This window comes from Falco peregrinus, chromosome 10, assembly GCF_023634155.1.
Source record: "Falco peregrinus isolate bFalPer1 chromosome 10, bFalPer1.pri, whole genome shotgun sequence".
Lineage (NCBI taxonomy): Eukaryota > Metazoa > Chordata > Aves > Falconiformes > Falconidae > Falco > Falco peregrinus.
The window spans coordinates 624551-640488 of record NC_073730.1 but is presented as its reverse complement, the minus strand read 5'-3'; the positions used below and the strand labels follow the sequence as shown (position 1 = coordinate 640488).

The 15938-nt window shown below is 40.4% G+C and overlaps 2 long non-coding RNA genes across 13 annotated transcripts in view; one reads left to right on the top strand and one right to left on the bottom strand.

Moving 5' to 3' along the window:
* The window catches only part of LOC114013453 (uncharacterized), a 229115-nt gene that overhangs the window by 207994 nt on the left and 5183 nt on the right, over window positions 1-15938 (top strand). The window contains exon 5 of the long non-coding RNA XR_008748934.1: window positions 6495-6659. This is a non-coding gene — a long non-coding RNA (uncharacterized LOC114013453). The remainder of the gene's footprint in view (window positions 1-6494; window positions 6660-15938) is intronic.
* Window positions 8690-15938, bottom strand: part of LOC129785224 (uncharacterized) — a 35955-nt gene continuing 28706 nt past the window's right edge. For 7 of the 12 annotated variants that reach the window (XR_008748922.1, XR_008748925.1, XR_008748924.1 and 4 more), the window contains one exon: window positions 8691-15848. This is a non-coding gene — a long non-coding RNA (uncharacterized LOC129785224). Of the gene's footprint in view, window positions 15849-15938 lie in introns of all 12 variants that reach the window. The other 5 variants (XR_008748930.1, XR_008748928.1, XR_008748932.1 and 2 more) reach the window with 2 other exon arrangements.

Sequence of the window (15938 nt, the reverse complement as noted above, 5' to 3'; positions counted from 1 at the left end):
ATATTTCAATAGCATCTGAGGAGCAGTTGTTCTTACAGGCAATAGATAACCCTAAAACAGCAGCATCCAAGAAAAGCAGAGCAGAAATCACTAGCTACTGTTTCCAATTAGGAGAAAAAAAAAAAAACACAAACAAAAACAAACACCAGGAAGAGCTACATTTTACAGAGCCAAAATTATGTGCTATTTCATAGTCTATTTTTTTAATATTATACTCCAGATAAAAACAAACTTAATTTAGAAATCTGCATTAAAAGATGGAAGAGGCACTGTTGAGATGTAAGGAGGTGCTTGGGCCAGTGCCCAAAACATTGGATATAATTTTCCACCACATTTGTCCAAACAAATGCATGTAAACTTTAAACAAGTTTGGCAAGAGCCATAGTGGGGTTTTTTTTACTGCTATATGAAGGGGGAAAAGTCTCTTGTGCGTTGTGTATGCCTTGTAATGGGCAAAATCATTGTGGTAAAATGTGTTTATATATTTTAAGACAATCATGAATCAAGACAATTCTTTGAAGACAATTTATGGCCATAATCTCCTGCCTGTTTCTTAAGTTGCCTAGTCTACATAGCTGCCTAAATGGGTAAGTGCCAAAGTAAACAGTCAGTATTAGGTGATGCCAAATGAAATCATCACCCATTTTAGTGCCCCTTACCAAAGCATGCTCCTTGCTGGCAGCCTTCAGTACGTAAACAAACTGATAAATCATCTTGCTAGTTCAGAGGGTGACAATAAAATTAAATTCCTTCTCAATGCTACAGTTTAGTCATTTGAGACAGGAAATCACTTTTTGTTGGGAAGCAGTACTGCGTAAACCTCAACCAGTTTCCAGAACGATGAAAGGCTCGGGTTGTAGCAGTAATGAAGTGATTATGATGGACAGGAAGCAGAACAGGACAAGTTCCAGCAAAAACTCCATAGAACACAACAGTGAATATTATTCTTGATGTAGATCTTTAATAGGTGGTTCAAAAAATTGTACCAAGATTAATTCTACAAATACATTAAGCTCTTAGAGCCGTTCCTGTAGAATTCTATTCAATACGGTAGGATTTTTCTACAGAAGCACTTGTCTGTGCCCTGCATCAACCACCCTGAGCCCAGTTCTACAGAAGTATCTGCATGAATAAGGACGTAAAGGAGAAGATACAGAGAAGTAGACAGGGAAGTATGAAAACACACACTGTTGTTTTCCTCTCCCACTTCCAGTCAGCTGCAGTATCTCACTATCGGTGAAAGCTGGCAGAGGGATCAGTGACAAGTTGCCACGAGATAAGGCAGGCACAGACTGCTCAGTAGCACTTGGAGAAGTATCTCCTGTGGAGGATCTGCGCCAAAGCTGATTTTGATTCCTCTTTGTCAAGGCAGAGGCTAAACTTTGGAGCAGCGTCAAGTCTATTTTTACGATACTAAGAGCTCCCTGGGAATTTATGAGACTCTCTCTTTGGATTTAATTTATCCCTTCAGGAAGTGTGGGGTTTAGATCAGTCATTTTAAGCCAGCTGACCTCAGTCACCTTCAGTGACAGGTAAACTTAAGCTTAAAGTGAAAGGATCCCCCAGGGTCACTGGTTTCTGCTAAAGGCTGCATGTGTGCTATCGGAATGCTCAAACAATAAGAGAAATGTGATGTAAACTGGGGGCACTTGCTTGGAGCAGTGCTGCAGACACAAACGCTAAACTAATGTAACAACCACTGACGTTTAATTCCAGAACTACTAATTCTTCCCAAATGGTACAGATGGAATTAAATTCAACAATGAATCCCACTTTATAGATGATGATACAAAAGACTAATAGCAATTACCTGGCGAATAACAGTGGAGCTGAGCAGTATTTGAGGCGTTTGCAAGTTGCTCAGAGCAGACTTCAAAGACTGCCTGAAAAGGTGCTGCCTTTGGTACAGCTCACTGTAATCCACCTGTAAATCTTCACAACTTTCATGGCTGTTTTATATGCCAAAAGTTCAATTTCAAGCTGAAATGCTAGCCCCAAGTATTCAGGGTGGGTTCATTAAATTCCCAAAAGCACAGTCAAGGATAAAAAAGCCACTTGTAGAGCTCTCAGACTGTTCATCAATCCACCTGCGGCTTCCTTGCATGTCTGATGGGCAAGGAAGTGTTCCAGTATTTTCAGTGTCTTTGCAAGGCTGTTTGGAAGGAAGCAAAAATATTAGGTGTGTTTGGAGATATTGTGGAAGGCAGTGCATTTCTGGAGTGAGTTTTCTTACTAGTTTATGATTTTACAACTCAAAGCTCAACATTGCAATTTAAGAATTTGTAGTTATTAGAAGATGATGGATTCTTTTCTATCTAGGCTGACTGAATGCCCTATTTGAACACTATCCAGATATTTCATCTAAAGTAAATATCACATGGAATCAGCTATCTGAAAGAAATTAAAATGATGGAATATTTTCTTGGCTGTTAGACATCAGAGAAATCTAGAAGGGGATGGTGCCAAAGTATCTGCCATATGTATGCTTCCTCTCTTCTTATTTTCCTGAATGAAATGTGGTTACCCCAAAGGATATTTGCAAATAAGGAGGAGAGATCAGCTAGATTTGGCTTTCCTAGATGTGGTCTATCTCTTAGCAAGTGTTTTACAGTTTCTATTACAAATTTAAGTTTTTCTCATTAACAATCACCACTTTACATTTTCAGCACAGAAAAATTAAGGATATTGAGGTAAGTTTCAAGCTACCATTTTAGAGTTTTAGGCAAGCGCTCTCACCGGCTCATTGGGATTTCACCACAGGCACCCAGGATTCTGTTTGATCAATCCCTTAAGAAGTAAATAAATAATAAAAGTGCATTTACATATATAATTACAAAAATTTAATTTAGAAAAATTATAAAGAGTAAATAATTCCAACCTTTAAACAAATAGGACAAAACATTGCATTTCAGCAAAACTTAATAACAGCTGTAAAGAAAATATTTCTTTTAAAAGATTTCTGATTTCTTTAGGTAAGTTCTAGAATCATAGACAATTTAGGCTGAAAGGAACCTCTGGAGGTCATGTAGTCCAACCCCCTTCTCCCTTCTCAAAGCAGGTCTCATTTCATCACGTTGCTCGTGGCTGTGTCCGGTCAAGTTGAACCGTGCAAAAACAGAGATTCTGCAACCTCTGATGAATGCTGATTCCTGCCATGTGTTGGTAGCAATCTGCATGCAAAATTATTCTGTTTTTCTATATATAATTTGAAATGTTCCACTTCCTCACTCACTAAACTTTCTGGATTGCATATATACTGTTCAGGAATCACATATCAGAACTTTGCATCTGGTGGTAACTGACAGGTGCCAAGAGGTACCTCCTCCATTTAGTACATACATTTAGTATGAGCCTACAGTGGTAATAATTAGTTAAATAGCTCAGAGTGAAAAAGTTAGCACAGTAAGTAAAATCTTTTGGTGACTTTGTGATTTACAGCTGGTTGGTTTCCTTGTTTACAAAGCTAGTTTTTTTTTTCCCAAGCTTTTTTAAAGCTGTACTTCATTGTCTCTAAATGATTTTCTAGATATTTCATTTAACCTACAGCATTTTGGTTCCTTATCCAAAGTTTTAATGGTCTTTCATTTATGCTTCATATGAAAATGTTGACAAAAGCCTTAGCCAGCATCAGAACCTATGTGCTCAGCCCTGTGCAAATGCATCAAAATTTCTGCAACACTGGCAATTAACCTCTTCTTGTACTTCCCAAATTGCTTTTCCCTTCCTTACGGGTCAATTAGCTCTTTCTGCCTTACCCTGTCTCATTTGTGGTGATTTCTGGGTGGGCAGGAGTAAGATCTCATTCCTTGTTTTCTCTTTACCTTGGAACACAATCCTTGTTTCATACCTAGTGTCATTTTTCTGGCCAAGACTCTGAATTAGCAATGCTGTAATCAAGTTTCCAGATTTAATTCTCTCTTAGGCTTATTGAGGGGTTGATAAAAATCTGTGAACTGTCATTGTCACTGGTATTTTAAAACAGTCCCTTAAAAAGCATGCAGTGATCTAACTCATATTTTTGGACAGACTGGAAACTCTCGCATCACTGCTAGAAGCACTGGTAGCCCTTCCCAGCGTGCAAATCCCGCGTGAGTTCCCAGTCCCTGTGCAGACCTCATCTGACCTCTGCAGAACTGGGGACTAGAGGTTCTGCCTCATCCCTGCTGACCTGTCCTATCTCCCTTCAGATTCAGTCCCTCTTCTGTGCAAATCTCAGGTCAGAAGTGCCAGGAAAGCAGCTGCGATTAACTTTTGTGGCAAAGTGCTACTTCAAGAAACACATCTCAGAGACACAGTTGATCCCTGCTGCTTTGGTCACAGTTACTTGCAGAAAAGGTTTCGATCTGGACTAGTGCTGGGACCCTCTTCTTCCACCTTCTTGGGAGACTAGTGCTGTGCTAGGTCAGTTCCCCCCACCAAAAATGAACATGGGGCATTTTGTTTAAACTGGGAGGCTGATAGTGCTGAACCCATCTATTTGTATAAGCTACCTGGCGATCTTCTTGCCATCTCTAATATAAATCTACTATGGTATTGTGAAATTTTATTTATTTTGAACTTGCAATATTTACCAATGCAAACCATACAGAAAGGGTCCTTTCTAACTTCCATACCGTTTTTCTACTGAGTTATTTGTTGGAAAGATATGTTCATGTATAATTAAATGTGGCTTGCTTAAACCTTTGCAGTTGGTAGCTTAATATATATTTTGTTGTATTTTGAGTACAAAGGCTATATTATGCTTTTGTTGGCATCCTTGCTGGTTAGCATGCCAACTGCATAATTTCGTTCTCTGCTATATGTCAGGATTCGAGTGCCGAGGGCTCAACAGGTGGTGCTGGGATAAAGTTCTGGCAAATCAAATAGGTAATGCAGTTATTTCTTTTGTCAAATTATAATTGAAAACAGAGACAAGTAAAATGAAACTCACATTTTCCTGGTGCAAAACAGAGTATAGAATTACATTCAAATCAGTTTCCATGACAAATACACATTACTACTGGAGCTTGGTCTGTAAATAAACATACAACACCTTAGTTTTGATGTGGAATGATTTGTTCCCTGTAAATTTAAACCTTAAGCATCAGTGTTTAAACAATAACAGAAGGCTAGGGTCCTTCATGAATCTTTCGTCTTTCTTGTACACATTTTGCAGAAAATGTGCCAAAAGCTTTGGGAAAACTTTGAAAAGATTTAAATCTAAAAAGTCAGAGAATTTGAGACAATCTGTGATACATAACTCAAATGTTTTACATCAAGAGTTTCCTGCCATATTGTTTTCTAATCATTTCTGTAGCCATGCTCCCAGCAGAAAATGATAAATACACTGGAAATTTCAGTGAATGTGCTGAATGAGGTGCTGCTTATTTTATGCTTGACTTGGATAATGTTTATTAATCCTAAAATCATAAGAATGGGATAAAGCCTTCTACAACAAAAATGCAACAAATCATAGATGTATAGCTTGGTTTTCCAAAATTGCATATAAAAGACCCATGCACTTGCAAGCCTATCCACTTCACTATTGTAGCTGATTTCTTTACACAGAGATGTTTTCATTTTCCTCTGAGGACCTATCTAAATATAATACATATAATATTATCTACAGCTCCTACAATCATTGTGGTTTTATTTGGTTTTCTGTTCAAACGTTTGATTCAAAGACGTTTCTCCTAAACTATAATTTTCTCAACTCCAGGTTCGGTTTGATCAGATCAGAACCCATCATCCACTGAAGCAGCTTCCCACAGTGGCCTCCAGTTCCTTAGGCTGGTCACAAACATTTTTATGTCCCTTTCAAGCTCTTATTTAACGGAGGGCTTTACCTTTGTATGGGACTAGATGGCACATCCTCTTTCCTCAGTAACTCATTCCATGAGTGATCAGGAGCAAAGCAGCATGAGCAAAAGCGGTCGTATTCAATCCATACCTTGCATTATCTTTACTTTTTATACAACATAGTTACTATTGCTTAGTCCTAGAAGAACATACGTGCCTCTGTCCCACAGCAGCAGGCTGGGTTTGTTGATGCTGGCTGCCAGGGCTGCAGGCGGGTGATGGGACCTGAGGCACACCCAACCCAGTAAGACGTGAGAAACTACTGGGCATGGCACAAGAAATTGTGGCATCTGATAGATCACAGGGTGAGAAGCTGACAAATTTGCAGGTGGTTCTGTGGGGAATTCACAGGTGGTTAAGGAGGAGTTACGTGAGAGACAGCCAAATTTCACAGAAAGCTGGGGGTGAAAACTGGAAATGTTTTGGGGAGTATGATAGTGCAAAGCCAGCAGTACTGGCTAACCATATCAGCTTAGCCACACAAGGCTGAGGTGATCTTGAAATGGTATCAAAAATACCAAAATCCAAATTCAACATCTACAGGAGTTGAAAATGGAACAGAAGTTGACTGGACTCATGGAGAGCTACTAAATCCATGAACCACTAAGCTGTCGGCATTTGGCTAGTCATCAGTTTAATTTCTTCACGCTTTTCAGTATGAAGCCACCTGGGAACAAGACATCAGCTGAGAACAAGGATCCCTGTTCACCATAACTGCCTTCACAATCCCGTGCTTGGACTGACTGTTCCCCCCGCAGAGCTGCACCCAGTTGCCTCAGGAGTTACTCTGGCAGCTTCACTGCAAGGGACTGACTCAGAAGGTACAAAGTATATTACAACCAAAGTATTCTTAAATTCTTTGCTTCTTTAGAAATCCTTTCGCTGCACTACTGCATTTTTAGATTGACCCAGGACATGCCATGAGGACCAATCCCTGATCTATATGATTTGTCGTTAATGTTCAGTGCATGAGAGAAACTGTTCTGTTTTCTTCATTTTTTTTCTTTTAAAGAACCACATTGAATATTTATCTTAAACCTCAGGTAGCTGTTTAGAAAAGAAACAGCTGAGAAGCAGATAATGCACCCCTTTCATGGACAAAAGATTTATGGCTTGCCTGGCAGGACTTCGTACTTACAGAGCTCACAGCTGACATAGCAAACACAAGTAGCACGTAGTCCAGTGTTTATCCAGGGGAATCATGACTGCTGCTCCCACACTTTTTTTGTGTGCAATTAGATCAGCCACGTTGAAATTGGCAAAGATTTAAAACCATGATAAAATTCCTATTAAAAAGGGGGGAGAGAGTCTCAGAGGAGTTCGAATCAATGGGTACCATGCAAAAATAGGTAGGGTATGCATGAACATATCTGCTGACCTTCCGTAGGAGCCATCTGCCTAGCTGCAAGGCACCCTTGCCCCCACGGGAATGGCTGAAGAGTTCAGCCACAACACCGACCACCCTTCCCCTACAGCTGTCAAAACTATTGTAGCTTGGCTGTAGCATATGTGCCATAAACTCCATGCTGTGCCAAAAAGAGAAGGAAAATAGTATGAAACATAGGTATGTCTTTGCCATGGACTACATGTGGCTTGGTGTCACTGACTGCTGAGAGAGAAGGCTTATCTGCATTTTATCACAACTTTTTAGTCGATGTTTAAAACAAAAAGCTTTCCCCCCCCCTTTTTTTTTAAGTAGGGAGCAAGAAAAGTAGATTAGAATAGTAAAATTCTACATTTCCCAGTAGATCCTTAACTTTCTCCAAGGATAATATGACAGTTTCCACCAGCTTTGCCACAGCTCAAATGAAGGGTAAGGAATAAAATGTCTTTAAGGTATAGTGCTGATACTCAGAAGGGCCCTCAAGGGAGGCCAGAAGTAGAGGCAAGGGATTCAGTACACCTTCATTTCATGAAGTGAGCAGGTAAACCTGTGAGTTTTCTCTTCCCCTGCCCCTCATCATCTGCCAGTCCAGACAACTGCACCCACAGAAGGGCCACTGATGGCCCCATAAACTGCCTATTCGAAAGCACAGGCAGAATTTACCTCAGAGGAAATAAATTAACCTTACGTCTGCTTAAAATACCTCCTCCCATCTAATACAAATAACACTAATTTCTTTTGAAGTATTACTTTTATCCTGGGACTGAAAAAAAAAATGGAATATGGAGGAAATTCATTTTCTGGTATGCATCACACTGCTGGAAAGCCTAGAGGTTAATGCACACAACTAGATGGCCACGGACCTGGGTCCCATTTCTTCTTCAGACAATATTCTGCTTTGCATCAGGCAAATCACAATGCTGCTTCTTAATTTCATCCATAAAATGAGAATGAACCTGCATGACTGTCACTGCAGTGAGGATGGTGGAGCTAATCTGACTTGGTTGTGAAATGAGAATGCTCACATAGAAACAGGATTCTGAAATTCAAAGTTTTATTATTCCATGCTGTTCCATTACATAAAAATGCCAGATTCTTCTGTGGTGCTTAGGAACAGAGTAACAGAGAATTTTCTGGTTTTGGTGGTGGTGGTGGTTTTTTTGTACATTGCTACAAATTTCAATAGAATCTACCCTCTGCCTTTTTATGTACAGCATTTGATTAACTGAGAATTAGAAACATAGTATCTGTTTTATATTTATCTCTTAGAAATAGCCTATACTAGGTTTGATTCTTTGAGGGGAAAAGAAGTGGTTTTCCTGTGTATTTTTTTGCCATCATTTTCTGTGAGGGTGCATAAAGAAACATGGGTATATGGAGGCAGAGAAATGGGGGGGGGGGGGGGGGGGGGGCACGGGAGAGAGCAGGCAGGTAAGCACGTGTATGCTTCCGTGAAAAGGTGTTTGTACATGAATGTGCATAGATATATATATATTGTTCCTGAACCTGGAACCAGACTTCCAATTATTCTTGAGTTTACCTGCAAAACAGGAATTGTTTAGACTGAAAATAACATCTCTCTGTGTTCTTAAAAAACGTGGGGGTGGGGCAAACAAATCCTCCAGGACAGGCGTAAGACAGATACCATTTCTCCCCTCTACCAGTCCCCTTACAGACCAGAAACATATCCTTAGAGTTATATTTTGATCTCAGTTTGCCGTACCAGGTTTTAGCTATTCAAATCCCTTTTTCCATCAGGTTAAGTTAAGCCGCTCAGGCTTTGTGTGTGGATGTTGCCCTACTTTCGTCGCTCTGTCTCTGTGCGCCCGCACTTCGGGTTGCCTGCTCTGGGCTGCGGGGTAAGCAAACCCGTGCAGGGCTCTGGCTGGTGTGTGCCCACAGGTGAGAGCATCACCTGCTGCGCCTCTCCGCTTGTGCCACCTTTCAGGCTTTATTTTCCCCTTCAGATGAGGAGACCTGCACTGGCAGGAGCACAGATCTGGCCAGGAGTGCTGAGGCCGGCCAGCCCAGGCAGGCAGCACCCATGGCCAGGGCTGGGAGAGCTCCCAGCACATCTGCCCCAGCTAGCCAGGTCCAGAGCTAGGCAGGAGAAGAGGCTGGGAATCAAAGCCCGGGCTTAGACCTGTCCGTGCATGTTCCCAGACTCCCTTCTGCCATCCCACCCCTCTGCTTACAGCTTCCTGTTTTCCTTCTTGCAGTTCTTGTATAAATGCACGTGGCATGATGCTTTTTGAATACCTCTTCACTTGTCCCTCAGACCCATCCTCTCTATTTTCCTTTCTATAATTTCATCTTTATTTATTTTTACTACAAATAATTTCAGGGCAGGGGACTTGATCCACGCAGAGTCCTGTCATTGTGAGACCTAAAATGGCAACGTCTACCCTGCCGTGTCTGGTTTCCAGTGGCAGTCACTCTGGTAGGCATTGCCTCGTGTCACATGCCTAAATTTCATAACAGTGCAGAAGGGCTCGATACCTTACTGAAATCTATTTCAGCCTTTTTTTCTTACGATCTTATGATTAATGGATGAGACTAAATCATTTGCAGTGCATTTATTATCAGAAACAATATTGAAAGTAATTTGACCCCCACAGTACTTTCTTTTTTTAATAATATTATACAGTGGCAAAAAAGGCTATGAAATCCTGTGTAGAGATCTTTATCTTAGTTGAACTGGTTGAAATATAGACAATGGAAATTCTCTAGGTTGACATTGGTATAATAGGAAGCAGCATATGACCTGCTTTTCTGAGCAATGTGCTGTCACCACAAACCACATCACCATACATACCTAACATATAAAAAGTTTATTTGTCAGCCTGCTCCTGTGTGCTGTTTATTTATGGCTACTTTATCATCTGAATAAAGCCATGTTTTTCATTATTAGAAACATAACAGTCTTGCAAAATCTGAAGCTGTGTAGGTGAATGTGAATGCTTTTATTACAAAGTCATTTTGCTGTAAGCACTGGAGAAATCGGGTAATGCCAAACTGTTACTCAACTAGCAGGTTGAGTGTGGTATGAAAGTACCAAGCTCAGAAGATCTCGCCTAGCACACTGCCTTTCACCAAAGGATTAAATTGCTCTGTTTCTCACAGGACTTGAAAAGTTGGAAACTCAAGCTAATATTTTTGTCTGCATCTTCAGCTGAGAGCTGTGCCTCCTCGAGCCCACATGCACAGCACCTTACAGTGGTCTAACCCTGAAAATGTTGTTTCACAGCTGCCACAGAAGGCAGTGTTGTATGCTACAGTAGTCCGTTTACTACTATGAGCAGCTGTTCCATGTAGCTCTGGAGTGACGGTGTAACAGCTTACCTGAGGGGCGAGAGCTGAGGCAAGGCATTGACTGAGATACCTGGATGCCAGAACCCCTCAGCAGTCAGATACGTTCAGCAGAGCTAAGCCGCCAACTTTCTGTGTGTAAGGAAAAGAAACTGGTAAAGTGCTGATATTGTCATTCTCAAATTCAACTCCTCTCAGAAAGACAAAGTCAAAACCATCAAGCTTTGCAGGAATTTATTTTAAAATGGCAAGGTTAAGTAAATAAAGGAGCAGCTAGCTAGTCCTCATGGAGTCTGCTTAAAGGCACAAATAAAGGTTCAGTATAAATGTATATCGTTAAATAGCCTTTTCAAATTTCAAAAGTACTTCTCATGTCAGAAGGGCAGAGAATTTGGTTATCAGGAGTAAAAAGCCATCTTTCAGAAACTGACATGTCTAATGGAGAAAAACAGATGAGAGAGTAGACTTGGAGAAGGTAACTTAAACAATGATCGTTTGAAGAGTGACTTGCTGAACTTACATACACAATAAAACTGTGTTCAGTTACTCTAGAAGGCTACCAGCGAACTGGTGGTGCCAACATATGACAGAGGTGCAAAAGGAGCATTTCTGGAAAAGAAGGCCCTTGCAGGAAACCTAAATATGTTACTTACATCAGTATTCAGTAAAGGAGTACAGGGAGCTTCCCGTATGAAACCAAAAGTGTCTCCAGGAATGCATCGGTTTGAAGTGTCAAAAGAGTACAACACTTGGAGCAGAGGGTATTCACTCAAAATTTCCAGATGGACTCAGATATGAAATTTCCAGTAATGTCTCTGTGTAATCAGTTATTTGCAGTGACCTTAGTACCACAGGCAGGGAAAGGAAGGTGAAAATCTGTGAGAAAGGCTCTAGAGGTGACCCTGAAAACTAGGAACTAGTATACCTGACTGCTGCAGAGAACAAACTGGTAGAAATTGTGAAAAGAATCAAAATTAGTCAACGTGGGGAAAAATAAGTCCCCCAGAGAGGGGTCCACCTGACTTTTGTAGAAGACAGTCATGCCTCCCAAACCTACTAGGGCTCTGTGGAGGGGTCGGCATGTTGTGCTTTATGAGGAAGCCCCAGGAGCCCAGTTAAACATGCCCCCTCTGAGACACGACTGCGTACTGTCTGCCTAACCGAGTGAACTAGCTGTGCTGGAGTCATAAAAACCTACTGCAGTTATAACTAATATTACAGGGCTTTGGTTTGCTTCTTGGGTGGAACAGAATTATTTGTACTTCTGACTTTTTTTGAAAGCTGCAATCCAAATCTCATATGCATCAATTAGACTGTGAAAATGTACTGCTGGAGCTGCCTATGGAATACAACTTCATGATAAATTGCATGCATGCTGTAGAGAGACATAACATAATGTTATTGCTATTGTTCATCCTTTGGTATTTGGTCTGCAGAGTCTGAGCTTGTTAATCAGCAGTTCATCCTGCTTTTACTTGGGTGCGTTCAATGCCAAGAGTGAATTTCCTCTATACGCTTTTCCACTGTAAGCTTTGCCAAAGCTCTTTTGTTCAGTATGTCAGTCAGCTGTGCTCTTGCTTTAATTGTGCCAGTAACTCATGTCTGGAGATCATTCATTCCGGTCTGGTGCAACTAGCATTGCGTCAGTCTGGGGCTGGTGGAGACACTGCACTTTGTGTAGACCCAGCTCAGGTCTGGGGACAACAAGCATGATTCTGGACCCTTCTTCAGGTGCCCTGAAGAAGGGGATTTTGAAGGTGCACTGAGAAGGTAAAAATGCTATTTTTGTATTGTGTCTACAGAACAAGGAGTACAACAGCTCATGTAGTCCACATGCTCCTTTGGGGAAAGATTTGATATCACTGTTTGTGAGATTTGTTCAAAGGCATTTGGTTTGTGGTTATTACCAAGAAAATTAGTAAAATGACTGTTAGGAAAATTATTTTGAGTAATATTTATTACAAAGCACAACTACAGTAGTACTAATGCTAGTTCTAACACTAGCATTTTTCCTTTCTCTGTATGTCTGTGGCGGTTAGATTATGATTGCGTGTAACTTTGCAAAACCAGTTGTACATCACAGGATGATTCTTTTAAAGAAAAAGTCAGCTGAAAAAGATCAGACGTTCCTTGCCAGGGAGAATTTATCACTTATTTGACAAAAAAAAAGTGATTCATACATTGATGTCTACAACTTTGAATCTCCAATAATCAGGGGAGATGTTAGGTGCATCCTCCTCAGTGAGCTAAGTCAGAAATCTACGTGTTTACAGATGAGCCATTAAAAAGAAAACAGATTGACTCTGTTCATTTACTCCCTTTCTTGCTCAGAAAACAGAAGCAGCATGAAGGAAAACTCAGTGAAGACAAGATTCCTAGAATTTAAGAAAAAAAATTCACATCACAGAATTATAGAATACTTTGGGTTGGAAGGTACCTTAAAGGTCCTCTAGCGCAACCCCTCTGCAATGAGCAGGACATCTTCAACCAGGTCAGGTTGCTCAGAGCCTTGTCTGACCTGATCTTGATGGAACCAGATCTCCAGGTCTGTGTTTGAAACATTGCTCACCCTTCCATGTCTGCCCAGCTCAATACGAAGTCCTGCAAATGAAAAGACTACTCAGTAGAGATCCACAGTAAAAATATATGCAGGCTGAGGTTCTTCATCTCCTAAAGGATTTTGATGTCCTGTCCCAATAAAAGTTTAAAGTAAGATAAGGTTATTTTCATTAGCTCTTGAAATTTTGGATGAAAACATGTTTCTTTGGGATACTTCTTTTTTCTTTTCCCTTTTTTTTCCCTTTTTTTTTTTTTGTCTTCCACAAAGCTACTTTTGAAATAGTCTTCTGTTAGCATACATGCTGTTCCAACTTTCATCCTTGATAAAAACTACAATAACTAAGGGGCAAATCTTACAAAGTAAAGTAGCTCATGAGTAAATGGAATTTAATGGGGTCAATTATCCCCACATGCTTGCGTGCAGGTTTCATTAATATTAATAGGTCATAGGCATGCGTATTGAGCTGAAGAATAGGCTATTGCTGGCCTCTACGCTGTATTTTGTGCGTGTGCTGATTTAGAATCGTTCAAGAGAATGTGTTAATTTTCAAATGTCCAGCATATTAGTGGCTGAAAAAAACACATTTGTCCATTGCACCTGCAAGATACAGAAAGGTTGAAAAAATTAGATTAAACATGACTGAAACAGCGCAGATTCTGTTTGTGCTTTTTCCATAATTTAGAATCACATTACATGCATGTCTTTCCATAAATATTTAATGAAATGGAAATGAATATGTAGCAGGCTGGGTTCTTCCCTCTAAGGGTTAAGTTCCATTTCTGTAAATTAGTTTGTGCCCTATTTCTGTTCCTGTGTCTCTGTGCATCTAGACATTTTCTTGGCATCTCTAACTCTTCTGAGGTTTCAGGAGATCTTCGGAGATTTGCTAGTAATTGACCTGTTTGGATTGCACATGACTGGCATTTGCTAAAGGATAATACAGTCCTGCATTTTGTTGTTAAGTGCTGGTTGTGTTATTAACTTGTGGCCAAACCCAAACAAAGGCTCAGGAGACATCATTTTCCCTTAGACAACTTCATTTGGTTCTTACCGTAATCTCCATTATAAATGAAGCACTTTGGTCTCAGCTGAAGAGAGTCACGTATTCTTTAACTTGTCAGCTGTGTTTGTCCAGTAATGAATACACCCACTTCGCTTCATTTTTTAAAGATATTACTGTACACTAAGGGTAAACAATCAACATCACACCAAAGTCAGATGATTTAACCTTCTGCCACTTCTCTAACCACTAAAGAGTTCCTGCCACTGCTACCTGAGTATGGGAACGCGTGCAAATGTTTTCTGAGAAAACAGGATCATCAAATGAAGGAAGCCTGATGTTTTCTCCTTAGAAAGAAGGAATAGTTGGTGAGCTTAGGTCTGCCTTATCCCAAAGGAGCCTGAACAAGCTCCATTTGGTTTAGGTTTGCAATGTAACAGAAACAAACCTTGCCCCCAGTTACAACAGCATAATTCTGGAGGAACCTTCAGGTTTAGTTGGGCTGTGATGGAAACTGGTACAGCCTCAGTGTAACATGTCCAATCTCAGTGAAGTTCCTCATGTTTGGAACCATCTTTAATAGCCAAGAATATTAAAAATTAAATTAAAGCCTACAAACAATGAATTAACTCTAGCCAGATAAGCACATGCAATCTACTTTGTGTAACACAAGAATTAAATACTGCTGATCTTTGCAAGTAGCAATGACAGCTCAAATACAATGCCTTGGAGCCTGCAGTAACCTGGAGGCTAATTAACTGCAGAGAGGGCTTTTTATATCACACTTTGTATTAAATAAACTCAGCACAGATCCATAGAGACCAATAAGCATTTCTAGGCAGTCTTGTAAATTTTACCCCTAAAGTGATCAAACTACATAGGATTCTGGCTTGTGAGGTGTCTGATTAACATATTGTCCCCCAATAATGCAGGTGCTTAAGAAGAAAATAAGAAAAAATAAGAGATAGAGAGAGACAAAGTTTCCTGTCAGTACAATTCTCATGATTTTGTATCTTTCCTTGGACATAGCACTAATACAAATATATTTTACCTCAGAGTTTTGTAATACTGCTCTAAAATACATCATCATTTTAAAACCAGAAGCCAATGTGATCAAGAGAGTAAAAAAGCAAAAGAAAGCAGGCACAGCACTCTAGATCTTAATTTCAAGGCTCACCCAAGTACCCCATCATCTCACAATGTCCCAGTGAAACCTGACGATGCACACCAGCAGTATGCAAGCAAAATGCTGCAAGGCCAAGTGCTAAGCACAGCTGGGATATCAGCAAGGAATTTCGGGGCAGGGGTAATAAAATCCTGCTTTGTTCGTAAAAGGTCTGATCGCAGTCAGCAACTGGGGTGCATACAGGTCTGTGGCCAACAAACACAGCAGTCACCCAAAAAAGTCTGTGCCTTGGCTGATAAGGATGGTAAAATGACATATAGTAAAGTCTCTGTAATCCTCCCAGCGCAATAACACAGAATACAGAACATGTTCCAACAGGTTTCTTTTTCATCAAATAACATGCTGGGACCAAGCAATACTCTAGGTATTAAGCATATCTTTTTAATGCAAAAGAAGTATGTATAGTATAGTTCTTAAAACAGCAGCATTCTGGTGTGATGATTCAGCTGGCGGGGCATTCAGCCCTCCAGGACGAGCCTCATCGGTTCTTGGCTCCTCGCTTGGTAACTCCTACAGTACCGCAGGCACCTGACCCTGCGTCCTCCCCAGCAGGAATCTGAAGTCTCTGTAACTAAACTGGATACAAAAGTGTCATTCTTCACTTGCAAGATGATGTGCCTTTTCTTCACGTATACCAAACAGTCATATTTAAGTAAGTTTG